The 20726-nt window shown below is 40.2% G+C and overlaps 1 protein-coding gene across 5 annotated transcripts in view; it reads left to right on the forward strand.

Moving 5' to 3' along the window:
- Positions 1 to 20726, forward strand: part of TENM1 (teneurin transmembrane protein 1) — a 548864-nt gene that overhangs the window by 232330 nt on the left and 295808 nt on the right. For 3 of the 5 annotated variants that reach the window (XM_051792676.1, XM_051792710.1, XM_051792701.1), the window contains exon 1: positions 4003 to 4085. The gene's annotated coding sequence lies outside the window, so the exon portion shown is untranslated. Of the gene's footprint in view, positions 1 to 3044; positions 3266 to 4002; positions 4086 to 20726 lie in introns of those variants that run through there. The other 2 variants (XM_051792682.1, XM_051792691.1) reach the window with 2 other exon arrangements.

The following is a 20726-nucleotide window of genomic DNA, read 5'->3' on the forward strand; positions in this document are numbered from 1 at the left end:
GTTAGAAAGCATAGTCAGCACTGGGATTGGGCTGATTTCTTGCCTCTAGTAAAGCAGTCTAGTAAACTAGGAAAATTCTCCAAAATTTCAGAGAGGTTTTAGAGGACTTCATCTGATTCAAAGAATAAGAGGAAAAAAGAGAAATTTTCAGCATCATTCTTGGAAAAATGGCTGACAGAACTGTGATGAGTGTGGTGATATCCTACCCCAGGTGAGTTGAAAAGATCCTATTCAGCAGTGAGACCAGCAGCTGTGTCTCAGGTCTCAGCAGAGATTGTTGCAATGCAGGCAATGATCTCTATTCCCACAGGAGGCATGAGAATAATTTAAAAACAGTGCTTCAGCATAACTCAGTTACCAGTTAAAGACAATGACTCAGTCAGGAGGCTCTTCTGAACTTGAGGAAGCCAAAAGGTGTCAAACAAGTCCTTAACATCAGTGCTGCAATGACGAGTATTGCAACTGTGCACTCGAGATACCATTCTTGGCTACTTACAAGAGAAAAATCTTCAGTGCAGGGAGCTGCAATACTATATAAACCTACATGTGTAAGAAAATTCCACTTGACACCAGCGTACCTAGTAATATTTTACCTGTTGCTTCTTTCTAAACTAGTTTAGCAGGCTTGGCTGAGATATCTGAGGGTCAGAACTCTGTTTGCTAAAAGCACTTTTGATATTTGGTACATTTAGGTTTGATGTGCTTAAGGGTTCTTGTTTCCAGTTATAAATATACTAGTTCTGATTCTTGGAAAACTCTATATCTGTATCTGTTCCTTCCACTGGAGCAGTTCTTCTTACAGAAATACTCTCATTATCCAATGGGTCTCATCTCTGATTGACCTCTGCTCCCGGTTCTTTTAGAGCTTGCATATAACACACCTGAAGTTCCACACCTCACACATCTTTCTCAAGGAATAATACGTAGTATCTGCCCTTTACTCCAAGCAGACCTTTTAAGTTTCCCTAACTCCAATTCACTAGGGAGCGTATCTGGAATAAACATCTATAACAGACACTCCACTTGATGTCTGCCAACAATTTTCCACTGCTGAGTTTATCCACTTTGGTTCATTTATCTCAGCAGTTGCTGAAGGGACACAGGTAGGACTGAATGTCCACCTCCACTGGTTATCTCTTTATGCCTCTCTTTGATGAGGCTACCATCATTTTATGACTCCTATACGTTAATGACTGCAACAGGCAATTCCACAGTATTCCAAACAGAAGAATTAATAACAATGTGTGATCTTTGCCTGCTAACAGCAGGGCAATATTTACTTGACTTTGGTACTATCATAAAACCCAGAATTTAGACTGGTTGGTTATCTTGGTTTGTGTTTCCATGAGTAACATATCGACTTAATTCTCCACCTTTTTCTTTCTTTGGTTTTGAGTTATTTCCATGTTCAATCTGTGATATGTAATTTTTGTTCTAATGAAAAGCAAATGTTAAATTCTATCCAGAGAGAGAAGAACCAAAACAACCATGTCTCCCGGAAAGAAAAAATTATTTTTTACTTTAGGCTCAGAATAGTTCATGACTGATCTATACTGCTGAAGAATTATTCCACCTGCTAGGGCTAAGTCACAGAAATTTGAGACAAACTTTTGACAGAGGACTGTTTTGGCTTAAAATAATTAATTTTTAGAAACAGTTAAAGATGAAGTTTGTTGAATGGCTTCAAGATTCATGAGACATAGTTTGGTTTGTTCGGGCCTCTCTAGGCTTCCTATGAAAGTAATGTATAACCAATAGCTCATGACTTTTGCTGCATAGTATGGAGTTACTCCAAGGAAGGTAGAATGGACTTCCTAAAGGGCTCTGTATTTACCTTGGATCTTTACAGTTGTGCTTTCTTTAGGGAGAGGCAGATTTAGATTTCCAGGATATTGATGAAAGATGATTTCATGCTAAAGAACTAGACCAACATGTTCATTGTAAAATTGAGTCTTAAGAAATTAGTAGACTAAATGGAACTAAATACCTAAGGTCTAGAAAGGAAGATACAAAGCCAGTGCTCTGGCACTCATGGAAGCAGCAGATTTGAAAACTGTATCATCTTTTTGGTTCCTTATCCTTCTTCCAATCTTCCCATCCCTCCCACCCCTTTTTTTTTTAAAGAGGCTGACTTTGGAATTACTAAAACCTCCCAGTGATTTCAGAATTGCGTTGCAGTCTATGTAAACTGGGGACACACCTCCCTTGCTTCATACTTTTACAGATGCTAATATACATGTTTTGGAAAAGAAGTTGTATTTTGGGCCAGTTCCTGTATCACCTTTGCAATGCCGTTCAGTAAGGAATTTTCTTTTTTCCTTTGCTCCCTACAAACTGATCCCATTGTTGGGAAGTAGCTTTAAATATCAAAACCTTATCTGTGTTTCTACCTGAAGAACCAAGAAAAAAATTACTCAATAAGATTTTTTGGGTGGGGCATCTGGATTTTATTTCTGCTAGAGCTCAGGGCAGGGATGTCTCAAAGAACAAATGTTGAAAATGACAGAAAAGTTATGTATAGCAGCTGTATATTAGAATAACAGATGGCATTACCTAATTTATTATTTTTTATTTATGCACTGCAAGATATTATATAGGCATCTTCAAGATGTCATTTTCTCAAATACTTTTGTAAACAGCATAAACTAACTGTCTAAAGGAAATATGTCCTGGGTATGTATGTACAGAGTTAAAAACAAAAAAAACAACACTCCACTTTAGGTGGTCTATGCAGAAACTTATAAAGAAATAACAGCAATAGAGAATTACACTTTCTTTCCCCAGTGTTTTCCTGTGGCTGAGTGCACAAGCTAAATAATGTAAATAACCGCAGTGATTTTAAGGAATTGATAGATATGTGTATGCAGTACGCATGTGAACAGAAACCAGGATGGAGACAGCCTGATGAGCCGGGTCCAGCCTCAGGAGCACACCTTTGCCAGCTCCTTGGACTCTTCAGCACAAAAAAAAATCTTTACAAATAACTGCAGACGCAGAATTAGATGTTATGAAAAGAGCAGGTGGTAATCACCTTTATGCCTTTGTATGTCTGCCTCAGGATACACAGTGTATAAATGATGAAACTATAGAGATCATCGCCAGCAGATGAAGTTCCCCTCTATCAAGACCCAGGACTGGTAACGGTGGCCACAGGAGACCCCCACCTTAATAAGCTCAGATCGCGAAAGCTGTGGAAGCACCTTCTATAAACCAGCATCTCTCTCCCAAGCCTTGATTCCACTATCAGCCTTTCTGCCTCAGCAAGGTAAATTATTTAGAAGGAGGTGTTCTGCGCTCCTTCCCAACGCAGAGCGCCGCTTTTTTTTCCTCCTTTTCCCCCCTCTCCCCCGGGGCGGGCGGCGGGGCAGGGGAAGGGGCAGGGGCAGCTCCTCTCCCTCGGGCGTGCACTTGCCGAACTCTGCCCAAAGCTTCCACCGCGGGCGGCTCAGCCCCTGCCGCCCGCCCGCTCCCTCCCGCCCTGCCCACCTCCACCCTGGGGGCAGCGCCAGCCCGGCCACCCCACAGCCCCACAGCCCCTCATCCCGCTCCCTCTCAGCCCTCGCCCCTCCGCTCGGCGCGAGGCGGCTCGAGGCGCGGCGGCGGGCAAGGCGCCTGCGCGGCTCTCCCGGGCATGCTCATTAACAGCGGAGGAGCCGAAAAGGGGGAAAAAAAAAAAAAAAAAAAAAAAAGAGGAGGAAAAAAAAAAAAAAAATTCCCACCCTGCGAGCGAGCGGCGCCGCTGACACTACACCCGCCGGAGAGCAGCGGCGGCGGCAGCAGCGCCGGTGCTGCGCCGAGCCTGGCCCCGCGTGCCCATCGCGCCTCGGCTCCGCACCGCCCGCCGCCCGGGGCTGCGGGTCGAGCCGCGGCTGCAGGAGCCGGCGCGTCCCCCCCGGCGGGGCGGAGGGGCCGGGGCGGGCTGCGGGGGAGCCGCCGGCAGCGGGGATGTGGATTTATATCGGCCCGCGCCGCAGCCGCCCGGGAGCGGGGCGCGGACACCGCACCCGCACCTAAAGGCGATGGGCGAAGCCGTCGGCGGGGCTGAGCCGGGGCGCTGCTGAAAGTTCAGCCGGTGGCCGCGCTCGGTAAGTTTGCCGGGGAGGCGGGAGCGGCGCCGCGGGCGCCCGAACTTCGCTTTCCGCGGGGTGCGGCGAGGGGCGCGCCCGGGGGTGCCGTGCCCCGCCGGAGCGGGAGCCGCCGGACGCTCCCGGAGGGATTTTTGTGGCTGACACTGGGTGTGTACGTGCGGCTCCGTGTGCGCTGTGCGGGCGGAGGGTGCCGGCGGGCGGCTGCCTGGCTGCGGGGCGGTGCGTGCGGGCACCGTGCGGGCACCGTGCGGGCTGGCGGTGCCGCCGCGGGTGCGGGGAGCCGGAGCTGGCGCTGTCGCCCAGCAGCGATGCCTTGTGCGGAGCCGCGCTCGGGGCTCAGGCACCGGCCCCCCGGCTCGCCCATAGGGGGTCTCGTTCGCCCGCGGTTGCGGCGCGCCGGGCGCGGTGGGTCGGCGCTGGGTCGGCGCGGAGCGGCGCTCTGCCCGCCCTGTCCGCCCTGCCATCGCCGCGGGCGGCAGCTGCTCCCCGTGCCCGCTGCCGGTCGGAGCGGGGCGGCGGGGGCCGAGTGCGCGGCTCTCCGCGGGGCGCGGCTCCCGGCGGGGAAAGGCGGGGCGCTGCCGGGGGCCGCCCCGGCGCCGCGCTGGGCTCCGGCTCCGCGCTGGCGCTGCGGGAGCGCCCGGGCCGCATCCCCGGAGCGCGCAGGGGTGAGGCGGCTCTGCCGGGGCAGCGGCACCGCGCTCGCTCCCCACGGGAGGATGGAGCAGCCTTGTCGCTGACCGGTCCTCAGGCGTAATCTGTTAAACGGGTGTTTGGTGTGTTCTCCTTCCACTGGCTGTGGGATATATAATCTCTACCTTTAGCCGAGGCGTGTGTACATACAGCCGTAACGCTGCTGTGCTGCTTCCAGCTGTTTTTCCCCTAAAATGCCTTACAGCTGTAGCTCGTGACTGGCGCTTTAAGCTTGATGAATGCTTAGGCTCGCTATGGATATGATTGTGGCACACAGTGAGGTCCCTGCTTCTGTACTAACTGTGTGATCTTACCGTGTTGAATGTCAACACGTTTACCTTTAGCAGATCTGGGGTTTGCACGTTCTAATTCTGAAATCAGCGGCAAGAACTCCCTCCCTCTTTCTTTATTTGGCTTAAATATATGCTGGCTTTTGAGCCTGTATAGTAACTATCTTAGTGATAGTCATTCATTGATTGTGGTCACAATATCCAGAGGTTGTAGATACCCATCTTGATTGTGCTGATGCTTCTCTGATAATTAACGAGTCAGATCACTGTACTATGGAAATAAATACCAACTGTCCGTGTGGTGGGGCAAGCATCCCAAACATCCACCGTGTCTCTAAATGGTTTTGCAGTAACAAAACCTCACTGCTCCTAATGCCTGTATTTCAGCTGTTAATTGTGGAGCTTCACCTAGAGCAATTTTATATTTGAAATATGGAATTCCTGGTGTTGTAAAGAACACTTTGTGAATCACAAATAGCAAGATAAACTGTAGTAGGGGAAGAGCTATACATCAGAAGGTGAGGCACAGCCCAATAGCTTTCCTTCTTTCTTGTCCATAGTTTCTTTTCAAAGCTTATTTTATATATGACTTGCAATGCTATGGGCTAACTTCAAAATACTTCTTCTCAAATTAAATGCAGTCTTCTTAATAAACTGATTGCTATTTTCTCTGTAGATACCAGATTTTGATGATATAAAATCACCAGAAGTTTTTAATGTAGTTTTAATACAACTGTGTGTTTTGGGGATTTTGTCTTGTTTTAAAGAACTCAAATCTCTTAACTGCTTGGAGATTTAGGAACCTTTATGGGGGTCACCCCTTTTTTTTGGTTACATCATAGTTTTGTTTCAAGGAATGATTAGAAGTTTTCTGATTAACACATTTTTGATAGGTTTTTTCCTCTGAATGTCTGATCTTTAAAAGAAACAAAACAAACAAAAAAAACCCCCACAGAAAACTGAATTTCATATACTTAAGTAAAAATCCTTTCTTTTAAAGAGAAAAGTTCCTTCTGGTTGCCAAATTTTAAATATTTGAATGACACATATAAATAGTAAAAGAGAAAATTGCAAATTACTTCTCTTAACTTTTCAAGTAGTCAGATGTGAACGTAAATTAACATATTGTATTGATGGCTTATGTGTAAAAAACCGATTGAAATGTATTCAGAGTTCTATAAAAGCAGTGTCATGTGAGAAAAGCTGTAGCAAAGATCTATTATTACTCATTTGAAGTGGCATCGTAACTTAAAATGGTAGTTTTTCAAAACTGAAGAAATCACCTGGTTGCTCACACATGTGCTGGTAGTCACGTATGAAGATATGCAACGTTTTTGCTCTGCAGGAATGGCTTAGGAATAGGTAAATGTTTACTTTCTTAATTGGGATAGGAAATTCTGAGGATTGGTGTTGATGTTAATTGGAACAGGCAGGACATTATTTCAATATGATTCATGAGGTCTAAATGGTATGCATTTAATTTTTAAATGATCTTAATCTGAAAAATGTTACAAAGAATAACGCTGCTTAATTTATCATTATTTCAGGGCTTTGATTGTAGGAAAACAGTCCTCTCCATTTGGCTAGGAGTATTTTTTGTTCACATTTTACAGACTGAGAGAACAATGTGTCCTCTCATTACTTCAGTTACGATGACTGGCCGTATCTCATAATTACTTCAGTGGGACTAGAATTTAAAATGTTTTAGAGACCAAGTATAAATTGGTGATGGAGCTATGTCTGAAATTCCAGAGTTTCTGATTTCTGGTCTGCTACTTGATCTCCTAGATGTGCCCATTGATTATGTTTCACAATTTCATCACAACTGAGTTAATGTTCAACACGGCAGAAGTGTAAAAATGGCAAGTCAAAGAGAGCTCAGTGGCACTGGCTCATCTTGCTACTACTTAACACTTTGCTTCAGTGTTACTGTGTAGGCAGTCATTTTACCATTTATGTAGGGTGAGATAAAGCTGAAAATACTCAGTGCTTGGTGTTCTCTCTCTTAAACAGACCCTGAGAGGTCTTAAGAACACACATTATGTTATGACTATCCTTTATGACTTATAGAAATTATACATTGAAAACAAGAATCTAAATAGGTTTTGCTAACAAGAGGCTGTCTTTTCTAAAACCTCTCAGTAAAATATTAAAGAAATCCAAAAACTCAACTCTACAAAAACTTAGTAAATATCCAATGGAGTAATCAATACTGAGAAAACATCAGTTTCTTTCCTACTGTAGTTACGGTTTTAACAGAATATTTCTGAAACCTGATTAAAAGATACTTACTCTGCTTCTTTCTTTGTGTTTTTTTTAATACTGTTTCTCTACTGCAGATTTTAACTTCAGTATGTTGAGTGTATTTTTTAAAATAAGTATTCCTTCTTTAAGTCTGTTGCACTGAACTGTTTTATTTGAAGATTTATATTTAAAATACAAATCCCATATGTATAAGATATTAATCTCCTTGTCTGAACTACTGTGTAAGGCTGTAGTTGTATTGTTTTCTACTTACCAGTACAGAATTCCCATTTCTGAGTTACAGAAAACAAGCAGTGTATGATTGGAGGCTTTGAGCAACCTATCTAGTTGCTGCTCCCATGGCAGAAGAGTTGGAGCTAAGAGATCTTTAAGGTCCCTTCCAACCCAAACCATTCTATCATTTTATGAAAAGATCACTTCTAGTTGGATGTGTTGTCTATAAGTATAAAATTATTGTACTGAATTGGCCTTGGCACTGGCTTGTTGCTTTGGAAGCTTTCACTCAGCAATGCTTGCTGTAGCCTTAATGAGCAATTAAGCACCCTTTCAGTTCAGAGTTAAATAAGCAGTACTGCTTGTTCCACATCATGGATGTGTGTTTTCTGGTTTGCCTGTAAGCTGTTGGCATCTTTGCTGGTTTTGGCAGTTTATTTCCCTTTATGCAGACAGATGTTTGCTAAGAGTTATGAGGGGTCCATAAACCTTTTTTTTTTTAAAAGACATGGTATTTGGGGTTTGAGATATAAAGTTCTGCATTTTTACAGTGTGTCTGTAAATCATTACATCTCTGTACATAATGCTGGGGGTGCAGAGGAGTGTGTTCTGTAACAATGCTTTTTTTAAAGAAATATTTTCTACAGGAGAGATCTCTTGGGACATAAGTGGTCATTAATGAAATACTGGCTGCAATGTGTGCATGTAGTGTGTTTGCCTCATGTACCAAAGAGTTTTGTGTTTTGGATAGCTACAGAATATGTTCATATTAGCTACAGAAACTGAGTGAAAATAGAGAAATTCAAGGGTAAAGATTCTTAGATGGCATATGTGAAAGTGACTGCATTGACTTTGTTTTGATTATTGTATCAATAACTTGACTGTTCCTTATAAGAGTGCTGCAATTAAATAATACCATCACTATTTTTTTTACCTGATAAATCAGGGTGTTAATTAATGTAAAATGAAGTTTTTGTTTACTTAATAGAAGAATTTTGCAAGTTCCAGTCATTTCCATGGTAATGGGTGATGGGGTGATGGACTGTTGTACTTGATAGAGAATCCAAATCCAAACCCGGGAGATGGTTGATTGTCCTCCACTGTGTTTCCTCTTACAAGTGTTCTGATCCTATGGAAATAGGTTCCAAAAGATGGTAGCATCCAACAGCAGATTGGAGAGTTGAGATGGGGCTTTCATGTACTGGCTGGAGGAAATGAGACTTTCATGCTCCATTTTTGTAGTATAAGAAAGATTCATGGGGGTGGCATTGCTCATCTGAAACAACACAGATACCTTTCTTTTGAAAACATGCAAGTAGACTATTTTTCTCATAACACATTTTTGTCCCAGAAGACACTTTCATATGTGGTGTGATTTAGCCGTGTGGCTCATTTTTTTTCTGAGTACATTTCTTATACAAGGCATTAACCAACAGGGAGGTGTCACTGGGAAAGAAATTAATGCAGAATAAACATTGCTCATTGTGGGCTTCCTGATGGTCTGGATACAAGCCTTCCTTCTTGTTCCTATAGGCTATCCTCAGCAGGAGTGACTATTATTCCTCATATACAACTTTCCTCTTTTGTCTTTCACATGTGTACTACTAACCATGGAACCTTTTTGACCTCTCAAGACCATAGTGCTTTCCTATAGGCGGGTTCTTCTGGTGCCCCTTTATTACCAAACTGTTTCTTCCTCTGAACTACTGTTGTGTTTTTCTGACTTTTTTCTCTGCCCAATTCACCATTTTTCCTGTTCCATTCAGATTCCTTTTTTTTTTTTTTTTCACAGCTCTGAGCCCTTCCTGTTCACCATATTTGAGAACCACACTTAGAGGTTTTATTCTTTTATAACCACCTCATGTGGTTTATAAACCATAACAACTAAATATCTCTCACCTTCTCAACCTCTGGATTATAGATGCACTTAGGAGCTGACTCAAATTTCTTTTAATTTTCCTCAGTTTCTTCCTCAGCTTTTTCCTCAGAGCTCCCAATTCATGCAAAATTTTGTATGCTTTTCTGAGGAGCTCTGTATCAGCATGTTGATCCATGTTTAGAGAAATCCAGCTCATTGAAACCCACCCAGTTCTGCTTTCAGCTACTTTTTCACATCTTTGATCTTACCCATCACCAGCCTCCCCTTGTGGTCTCTCCCAGAGGTAAGCCTTTCTCCACCATCTCTTTGTCCATGTTTTTATCCAGATCTGAATGTGGGAAGGAAATACCACCATTATTGCATTTTTTAGTGAGGAAGTTCCATATAACAGGTTCTTCACATTAGGTCAGTGTTGAATTCAGAACTCTATGGTTTTAAGAGCTTTAGTTTATTTCCCTTTCACTCTTCTTATTAGTGCTTCAGCTGCTACTAGTGAATTCCATCCCACCACTGTAAAATACAAATCATTATCTTTGATGTAGAGCCCACGCTCTGCCCTCAGCTAGTAAAATAGCATTTAAGTGCATATCTTAATATATTTTGTGTTTGTTTGTATTAAGTGCTTTTAAGTGACAGAGATCTGTTTATATACATAATGACTCATGTTCCTGCTTTTTCTGCTTCTTTCTTCCCCTTATGATATATATAGTCAGTTATTTACAAAAGAAATTCCCTATAGTCAGTGTTTGCACCTAGATCTTTCCTAGACCAGGATGAGATGGATTTTTCAGCATGTAGGCTATTTACTTTTATCAGCAGAGATGTCCTTTTTTATTTTTACAAAATAGAATTTTGATCACTGAAGTTTTTAGGTTCCTACATGGCAACTGTCTTTGGTACAGCACATCTACATTTTTTTTTCTGTGAACTGTTGTATAACATCCTTCTTGAATTTGTCCCAATAACTTAGTATCCACAAATGGTGTTCCTTATCTGCACCATGCACTGTCCTGCATGTTTGCTAGAACATGAGAGCTCACCTCTTTTTCAGTGTGAATATGGCATTATAGTGCTTGGAGGTTTGTCAACCCATTAGCGGTACTGTGAATTCCTATAAATTCTATATCTTTTAATAAATCATAGTCACCATGGAATAAATGCTTTTAAAGAGTACAAGAGTAAATCTTAGTAGTAAGCAACTATTTTTGTTATTTAAAAAATCAGAAGATGCAACATGTGAAGATGAGTGTGGGGACTTTTACCAGTCGCTGTTGTTTGAACCTTACAGTGCTGTTTTGAGAATTAATGCTCTGTTGGTGCTTATTAAGGTGATTGGAAATGGACCAGTTTCTCATAGATGTAAAGAGGTATCTCTCCCCTGATGTGGCATATGTATGTATATCAATATTAGCCATGCTTCTCATCATCATCATGGCTGGGCTCCGCAAACGAAGATTAGGGAAGGGCTCTACCCACGTTTGTTACAAGCGCGCTGGTGGCTAAAAAGGCCAATACGAGATAGACATGTCTGGTTGCAAAAGGCACAGCAGAAAGACTCCTTAGGTGGAATATTCTGCAAGGCACGATTCTTTCTGCATTGTCTTTTCTCCTCAAGGGTGATCCTGCGTGCTTTCTCAAAAGCATCAGCAGCGTTAGAGATGCTGTGACTCCAGACCTCCGTATTGGAGGCCAGAGTAGACCAGTTATGGTGATCAATATGGCCAAGGCTGAGATGTTGTTTCAGGGAGTCCTTGTATCTCCTCTTTGGGGCTCCTCTCTTGTGGCAGCCAGTGGCAAGTTCACCATAAAGCAGGATCTTAGGGAGGTGTGGTGGTCCTTCATCCTGGAGACGTGCCCTGCCCAGCGCAGCCATGCTTCTACCTGCATGGAAGTATGCCACTGATTTCATCACTGAAGGCATACTGAGTGATTCAGCTGAGGGTTTGGTCCTGATCTGCTTGCTTAACTAGCAGTTTGTTTAGGAACTGAGACATGTTTAGCCTGGAGAAGAGGAAACCGAGGGAAGACCTCACTGTGATCTGCAGCTTCCTCACGAAGGGAGGCAGAGGGGGAGATGCTGATCTCCTCTCTCTGGTGACCAGCTACAGGACCCAAGGGAGCAGTGTGAAACTGTGTTAGGGGAGGGTTAGGTTGGGTATTACCAAAAGGTTCTTCACTAAGATTATGGTTGGGCACCGGAACAGGCTCCCCAGGGAAGTGGTCACAGCACCAAATCTACCAGAGTTTGAGAAGCATTTGGATATTCTATGATTCTGTGATTTCTGTGATCTGAACTCCTGTAAATGTTGATGGATAGCCATCATTTCTATGACATGCCATGCAATTTTATTGTGTAACTAAAGCAGTTTCTTATCTCTGCAGACAGACTGCAGGGAGAAGTTAATATGAATGTATTGGACTATAATTTAACTGTGCAACCTTTAAATGTTTCATTAACGCACTTTATTTAAAGATGTGTTGTCTTTAGCAATGTTAGGTTAAATTAGCTGCTTAGATTAAGAGATTTAAGTCTGTAAACCACAATAATTTTATGGTCAGCAGCTTTAGCTGTCACCACAAGATATACCAATTGTTTTAACTTCAACAGACTTAAGTTGTCAATTGATAACTAGTCAATAGTGGGAAGAAATTGCATCTTAATGTTGCTCATATTCAATTCCTAATATTTTTGTAGTTAATTACGAGTTACAAAATTGAATTTTGGAACCACAAAGCATATATAAGCTGTACTGAACTGGTCTGAGCAATTCATACAAAACTTTCCAGAGTAGCAACTACAGACCATGAGAAATTGTTTTCTATGTTGACATTGCCATTCCCAACTCAAACCTGTAATGTACATAAGAGATTACTATAAATTACTGTATTGCTATTTTAAGAATTCATTGAGATAATATATCAATGAGGGCAGTGCTATTAGCAATTGTGTTATACTGAGTTTTTTGCTTAGCAAAATTTTGCTTAGCAAATTGCTTTTTTGAGGGTAAGCATGGAAACTTCAGAGCTTTTTGGGTCTATGTTGTTGGGGGGTTTTTTGTTGGTTTTCTTTTAATAAAAAAGTAGTAGAATGAAGTAGGACTTATCCTATGCTCTCAACTCTAGATAGAAATAACTGTTCAGTCCATATGGTGAAACTAGAGAAAGATGATGGAATTTTCTCTTTTTTTTTTACTTGTTTGTTTTTGTTTTATGTGCTTTGTTACTGATATTTTCTCTGTAGAATGCAAATATGGTCCATATTTAAAGACATCGTGGAGAGAGACAGGTGGATTTGACATTTTATGTCCAATACTGTCTTAGAATTGTGAATGGAACCAAAACCAAGAATGCTGTGAAGCTTATTTAATGAGCAAATTACTAAGAAATTGGGACAGAGAAACAATATATTGACCGATTAAAAAATGAAAAAATTCTAAAGAACTCTTTTAAAATTCTCATAACCCACTTCTAAAGAAGTAACAGTGTTTTGATATCAATAAAGAATTCAGCAAATTGCCAAATTCTGTCCCTCAATTTGCCAGCTTACTAACTTACTTTTTATGGTTTCTTTTCCAAGGGTACAGCGTAGTAATAATTGGCTGGGCTTTTACATGTGCATGAAGTTATTCCCTAGTACAGCTGTAGCAGGTTTTAGCAACTATGATAGAATTTTCGGTAGTGTCTTCCTTCTTCAAAATGAATGTCCAACATGTTGTATCTTACTATTGTTCTGCTTTCCGTGACTCAAACAATTAACTAAGAAAGAGACATAAATGTGCAAAGTGTAAGTTGGTCTGTATGAATGGAATAAGGGGGAAATTATTTTAAATGGTACTTCTGTTGGAAGGAAAGTAAGATTTTGATGCTGCTTAAGTAAAAAGGAGATATGAGTTATATTCTTATCTTGGCATTTTTATAAGCCTGTTCTTGAGACTCTTCTGTTGCATTTCATGATGAGCAGATTATGCTCAAATGAGCAGATTTCAATCCTCATCCATCTTTGCCTATGGTTGAAACTACATGAATATTAATTCCTTTCAAAAAAAATCTTTACTGGTAGGCTTAACATTCAGTTCATGTAGATGAGACTAAAGTCTGCCATTGCCATCTAACTTTAGAAAAACTGTATTTTTTTTATTTGTTGATGCTTAAGTGAGTTTTGTTTATTTGCTTGAAAGCCCTCATGCATCTTGAAATTTGATATAACATGGAAGTCTTTGTGTATAAATTATAGCTGCAGTTAGCATTATGCAACACAGTAATGTCACTGGTATTTAGATTTGACAGGAGAAGTAATTTAGATGCTTCTCTGGTTTTTTCAAATAGCTTGTAGGTGTTACCTGTTCAGTTAATTCACTATATTAAATGCCATTGGATTTACCTTAATGTACCTTTAATAAATTTAAAAGCCTGTTTGAGCAACAAAAAAGCACCAGAAATATGACTTTAGTGGAAATTGAAATATTAATATCAGTGATACAGGGTTAATTGAATGTCAGGAAAAAAATACCATCCAGAGGATGAGAATGCTAACTCCTTTGCTTGTACCTTCTACATTGAGAGTAATTTCAAGATGTTTTAAAAGTTGAAGTGAATCCTAAAATGGTGGGGGGAAAATGCATCCTACAACTGCAGTTTGTAACTTAACTGTTGGTGTTATATTTGAACACAAAAATCTAAAAGTCTTTCTTGAATAATAATGAAATGAGGCATAAAAATTAATCTCCGTAAAAAATCCCTGCGGGAAAAAAGAGAAAGATGACTTTGTGAAGAGCATTCTAGTGTGCAAGGAGATGAGGCCTTTCTCATCTTCCTGTTGCTGAGTAGTCTTTATTTACTTATATAGAGTAAATTTTGGTATTTTTCCATAATTTCTTGAGCCAAGGATGTTTGATTATCCCTGCTCTTTCCATAGAACAGGCACATGAGTTGAGTGCCCTTGTTTCCAGTCTAGCTGGATTCTGATTGTGTGTCACTATATAGCTGGTATTTGCAAAGTTTCTCTGTTAAAGTTCCAGTTAGACTGAAAAAAGGGAAGTTTTTTTCCTTTCATGTTTTCAGAAACAGTTCACTTATCGGCACTAAAGCTTTGTCTGTTCTGTGACTTGATATTGAAACTTCTGTATTAAACTCAGCTCTTTCCCATTTTCTCTTGAACTAAAGGAAAGTCAGAAATTAATGTAACAGTTTCATCAGCTGGGAATGAGGATGGGATTTATTTTGGAGAATTGAGATATTGAAGCCTTACATATTCTCTGTTCTGAATATGGAACTTATTTACATGTTGGATTTCTTGATTTCTTTTGACTGGGTATTGAATGAAGCAGCTTCTGGAGTCCCATTACATGTTTGCCATGTAACCCTTTGTGCTTTGAGGCTTATAACTGTATCTAGAAATGGGAGATGTATAGAAAGTGAGTGATACTGGTGGTCATCTTGCATATATATCCACAGCTGTTACACTAAATGTAGACCATATGCTCAAGTTAATAAAAATAATCAAGGTCCAAGAATTAAAGTTATATTTATCTCATAATTCTGAGAAGATGAATGCTAAACCATAGATGTCTATGTTGCTAATTTAAAAACTTAAGTTTTCACAGACATGTGATTATATTGTATTTTATCATTGCTTACTAGTACTGTGCTGTAAATCATCAAGCCAACACAAATAGGGCCCTTGAAGTGTTCGTCTCTCCAGTCCCGTTCTTAATTAGTAACCTTTGACATTTCAGTAAAAATCATCATGTTGGATGCTAAATGTACTGTCTCTGTTGTTATCAGATGGAGACAAGTTAAGTTCTCATGTTTAAAAGAAATTACTCAAGGTCAAATACAGGAATGACACGAGAAATGTGTGTTTCCTGCTGCTCCTCCACATGTGCTCGTGTTTGTAGATAAGTAAAGGATATGAAATCTTTCTAGGGTACCAATTCTTTAAGAACTTACAAAGAGAAGCTCTGAGCAAGTGTTTGCAAGCTTTTATTTCATCATAACAGTTGTGGTTAATGTGCAAGGCGTTTACAGGACGAGCTGATGTCCGAGGATAGGGATGAAGAACTCAGCTGTGTCAGCTTCTTTAGAGCTTGAAAATTTTGAACCATTTTTGCACAACTGGTGTGGCATCGATACAATGACAAAGTGATAGGGTATGAAGTATAAACACTTCTAGCATGATGTGATGGTGGACTTCACACCAGAACATGAGAAGCAGCAGTAAATAAAACCACGAGACTTCATATTTTAGTAATGTTTTACTTTATTGATTGGAAATGCAGCATAAAGAAGAGTCACATGTTTTAGGCTAGCAGATCTTTTTCTTTGTTCATCATCTTGCTGATCGATGGTCTGATTTAAAAATAATAAAATTTCTCTGTCATCTGTTTGCAATAGATTGCTTAAATAGTGTGCTCAGCTTTTTTGTTTTGCTTTGCCTTTTTAACAGTGGGGATTACCACACCTAAGGGATAGATGTAGACTTGCAGATTAAATCACAAATGCAATGTAAATGCATCAAAATATTTTGCAAGCATAAGCACTATATCAAAAATATTTTATTGGAAGAATATTAGGATCTGGCATGTACTCCTAAATAAAATAAAGCTATCAAGAGCCCAATATTTTGTATGAAAGGGTATGGTTATAGTGTCAGGGTACCCTTAGAAGTTGTCTTTCTTTCTGAATCAAATTGAATGTTAAAAAAAACCACAAAATCTAGATAATTTAATAGTATTATATATCAGCGCTTTTCTACATATGAAAAGGAATATGATGCTTTTTGGAGTAGACCTACCTCTAAAAAATAACCTCAACTACCTACATCCTCAAAAGGAAAACCTCAACCAAGTATCACTCCTCTATTGCATGTTATAACACAGTACAAAAAAATCTACTGCCGCTGTTTCTCCTAAGAATTTTTAAGGGAAATAAGAGGTGGGAGTGAAAATCATGGATTGAAATCAAAAGGGAAGATGCTCTTCCTAGAGTGTTACTGTTTGGTGTCTCTCCACAGAGACAGCTACCTGTTTCTTTTAATGTGATAGTGTGGTACCAGAGAAAAGCTGAGGGTTCAAGACTTGAGGTTGTGCATCGTTTAGGGAAGATCTGGGAAGAAAGGATAGGTGAGAAATAAATTAGAAGGGACGGAAACCAACTGCATTTGTTGGCCAGAACAAAACTGAAGATGCTCAAGGCGACTTGCAAACGGTGCAGAAGGAAGAGGAGAGGTGAGGTGGAGCAGGAGGTTGTAGCTGTGTGACTGGAGCAGTAAGAAAAGGCCACGGGGGTTTTGCTGAGGTGTTCCAGGTAGGCTGCGGCAGGAAGGCACATGCTGCCTGCTTCCTGATGTCACTTGTTAGCAAAGTGCTTTTGGCAGATCTGAACAACTCCAAATTTGCCTTGACTGATGTAATCAAACACTGAACTTCTTGTTTAAATATTTGTAGTGACACGTCCATGCTCTCCCACTAGCTCTGAGCTTGTGTTAGATTGCAGCGTGGTCCTGTATAATTAACTTCTTGTATATTTTGTTTATGTGAAATCTCTTGGGAAGATTCATGGCAACAGGGTCAGTAAAAACCTTAACTTGACAGCTTTTCTGGAACTAACATTGAATCATGATATCCATTGATAAATCAATGGTGAATCACTCCAGCTTGAAGTTGTGCCTGTCTGTTCTCTTCTGTAGATGGTTTTGCTTTGTCTCGGATTTTCCACTTGCATTTAGGTGTCACAAATTCTTGTAGGTTTTCAACAAACTGTTTTGTTCTGAGAAGTGCTAGGAAACTTGAGGACAAAAGGGAAAGGGGGGGGTGTGTTTTTTTTTCTTCTTTTGTTCACTGGAACATCATTAGTGGATGTGTGTGTGTGTGTAAGTATTTTTAGAAAAACCCCTCCTAATAACTTTAGACCTGGGAGGTAGTTAGGAAAGTAATTCCAGTTTTCTAGTGGAAAGGAAAGCAATCTCTTTGGGCTAAAAAGAGGGGGCATTGATGTGTGCACACAACCTGTGTACTCTGGGGTTCAGGTTGCCTTTTATAGAACAAGGCTTGAGATTTCCTGAGTCTCTCTGTTGTGTCCCATTAGAGTTAAAAGTATAAAGGGACGTTGGACATCTTAATGACCTGAATCTGTGTCAGCAGAGGTTTAGGTTGGATACTAGGAAAAGGTTCTTCACTCAGAGGGTGATTGGGCTCTGGAACAGGCTCCCCAGGGAAGGGTCACAGCACCAAGCCTGACAGAGTCCAAGTGCTTGGACAGTGCTCTCAGACACATGGTGGGATTCTTGGGGTGTCCTGTGCAGGGCCAGGAGTGTTGGACTTGTATGATCATTGTGGGTCCTTTCCAACTTGGAATATTCTGTGTTTCTATGATCCATCCTCCCCTTAACCACTGAGATTGCTGTGATTTTTAAGGGGAAGCTGTGTTTTGGTGTGTGCAGGGGTTTTCTTTGTTTTAAATGCTGTGACCCGCTTCCCAGATTTTTTGTGAAGATCTTAAGAGAGCTAAAGGACAGCAGATCTGTTACCAACTTTCTGCATTATTGCTTGGAACATGAGTTCATGACTTAATGAAAATGGTCCTCAGAAAAAATGTATTAATGAAAATCTGATGAGTGACGAAATTTGAAATACATTAGAAGTGGAAATGAGGGATTTTTCAAATAAAGCCACACTCGAGTAAATATGTTTATCTACTATAAACCAATATGCAGAAACAAGTTAAATACTAATTTCCTACACTGAGGATGAGTGAGATCAATTCAAGGCTATTATGCCCTGAATTTGCAGACAGTTAATTGTAATTAAGAAATAAACCTCAAAGTTGTTCTTTCGCTTTTTCTCTGATGCCTTGCCTGGGGGTCAAAAATGTGTTCTTGATGCCTGCTGTCTATAGGCATTAAAAGACTTAAATAGCATTGTGCTTATTAAGAGAAGTTGTTTGCATTTGTGCACAATTCCCCTCCAAAGCTGGTGTTCCAGCATAAAATGGCTGTGGGATTACAAGGCTGTTAATAGATGAGAAAATGACTATATGTACCGTGAAGGTGATTATGACCACAGGAAACTTGCATTAAAATTGCTTTAGGTCATAATTTCATAGTATGGAAACTTTTAGAAGGTTATTTTCTTCAGCTGTTAACAAAACTTGTCTTTTGTTGTGATTTCAGCTCCTGGGGACAAAAACTTAAGTATGGTATCTGCTTTGTCTGCAGAATAAAACAGGAGCTCTTCCCCTGATAGTTATCCTGGGAGCTGAGCATCTCGTTACATTTGAGTAAGAATGCATAGTTCATTCCTGATGGGAAAACAAACTGTCTCTACCACAGCGATTCAAACAGAGTTCTCTGCTAAGTAGTGCTTATTAAAAAACAGAATCATTTACAGGAATTACAATTTTAGCCCTTTTAAATGTTTTGATGAGTTTCCTTACATTGGATGAGATTTGTATGTTAAGGGCAGAAAAGGACACTGTTTCAGAAAGATGATGTTTCTGGGGAAGCATACAACTGAAATTGGACAGTAGATGAGCTGTAGAGGCCTAAGGGAGGATGATAACAGAATTAGTAGAAACAAACATTTGTTGTTTCCTGTTTGCTGAAATAACTCATCTGTTTTGGGGAATATGTAGATGATACTCCCTGAAGTGTAATTTATTGTGTCCATTTTCTGAGCATTCCCAGATTATATCCAAATTCACTTTTACCCTTCCAGTATACATAGTTAATGGGGGAAATAAAGCAGCACTGTTTTATCTGCCCCTGCTGCTTGGTCTTAGAAGTCTGTGGGAGAAGTTCCACTCACCCTTGAAGATGCATTACCCTCTCTCCAATGCAGATCTGTTCTTCCCTCTTGGTGTCTCTTTCTCCTATCCTGTTCTTCCCTCCCTTCACACGCTCACTGGTGATGTTTGGGAAGATCCCTTAAGTCCTCTTAGTTGGATAGCTGGCATTGGCAGAATAAAATAGCTCTAAATAGAGAGTTATGGGTTATACAATGATAAGGTGAATGACTGAGATTTAAAGCCCCTTTTCTGAATGAATTTTGAAGGTAAGGTTTATCTGCAGAGTTCTTGAGGCTATGGACTTTTGGGCTATTATTCTTATGTATAAGAATGTTGATATGTTTTTCAGCTTTGGATAAGAGGAAAAAATAAGCATTTGTAACCTTCAGCTATGGAGTGGTAACTTGTCTGGGAGGTAAACTAAGAAACAGCCCTTAATTTCTGCAGGCCTTATTATCACATTTGTTTATTACGTGATGTGGAACATATTGCAGCTCACAGCTAACACATTCCTTTAATTGTTTTTTTAAAAAATTAATTAACTATCTTTAGAATTATGCAAGAGAAAAACTGTGTTGTGTTTTGAGGGTCACTAACACAACTCACACGATTTTTCTTCAGCACCTATTATTTTTTGTGCTATGCAGAAAATACTTTCTACTTCTTCAGCAGAGGGAGTATCCAACAGGAAATGCTGGTTGCATACCCTGTGACTAAAAAGACAGGAGTTAACTTTCCTATTGATAGAAAGGTTTCACAGTGGAAGGCCAGTGAAGTCTGTAAAACTTCTCTCTTGTTCTTTCTCATGTATAAAGAAGTATCTATTTCAGTATTCAAACAGCATATCCACAGACACTGAATATACTGCTATTAAATAGTGAAAATTAGTGATCATAAAGTGAAACTGTGTGTACTTCAGTATACTTAATGTGAGTCATATAGGTGGCATTGGTACTGAATCGAGTGCAGTATTACTGTGAAATGATTGATATGTTACTTTTATAACAACATAACAGCTGAAGTGATTTTTCAGCATCATTTGGAAATGGATAGAGACTTTATTTTCGGTTGTCATAATATTCCACTTTAAAATAAATGTACAACCCAACAATGATAAATGCAATTTATACTCTCTTTTGAAAGCTTGGCATTATTTTTGTATTGCGTGTGCTCTAAGCTCTGTCATAAAACTGAAGTTTTACTTGCTTTATACTTGGCCTTTTAATTTGGGCAATCTTTTGTGTTGAGCATTACAGTCTGGTGGTTCCTAGGAACACTGGCTAATGCCACATTATGTTGGGTGTCTAACTTCTAATAGTCTGTTTTGTGTTTTACTGAGTCCTAGTATCACTAAGAACCATTAGCTGTAAATCCAGACATTAATTGAAACCTAGAGACTTTAGTTTTGGTCTCTGTAACTCTCTGAAATGTTGCCCAAGGTATTTGCCTGGTATCCTTGTAAAATGGGGCATAGGCAAACCAGCACAAAAGGTGGTTAAGACCAACAGAGATGAACAA

This window comes from Manacus candei, unplaced genomic scaffold, assembly GCF_025592945.1.
Source record: "Manacus candei isolate 608988 ecotype Guabito, Panama unplaced genomic scaffold, ASM2559294v1 h1tg000003l, whole genome shotgun sequence".
Classification (NCBI taxonomy): Eukaryota; Metazoa; Chordata; class Aves; order Passeriformes; family Pipridae; genus Manacus; species Manacus candei.